Below are 259 nucleotides of genomic sequence, written 5' to 3'. Positions count from 1 at the left end.
GTATTTTTATAAACTGAGTTTTTCCTTCTTCCGTTTTAAAAAAAATCTCCATCCACATGAAAATGCAAAGGCATGCTATGAAGCACTGTCAAGAGCATTCCAAGCCAACAGGTGGCAATATAATCTCAACCGTAAAGCCATGTTGGCCAATCAGAAGCCTAAAAAAAAAATTCCAGTAGGCGGAGATAACAGCGCATACTCCGACGTCACAAGCCAAAATCTCCGGTTTCGCTGTCTACACGATAACACTGCAACCAGA

Source organism: Sinocyclocheilus anshuiensis, unplaced genomic scaffold (assembly GCF_001515605.1).
Source record: "Sinocyclocheilus anshuiensis isolate Anshui unplaced genomic scaffold, SAMN03320099.WGS_v1.1 scaffold1015, whole genome shotgun sequence".
Taxonomy (NCBI): Eukaryota; Metazoa; Chordata; class Actinopteri; order Cypriniformes; family Cyprinidae; genus Sinocyclocheilus; species Sinocyclocheilus anshuiensis.
Note: the sequence above shows the minus strand (reverse complement) of the source record.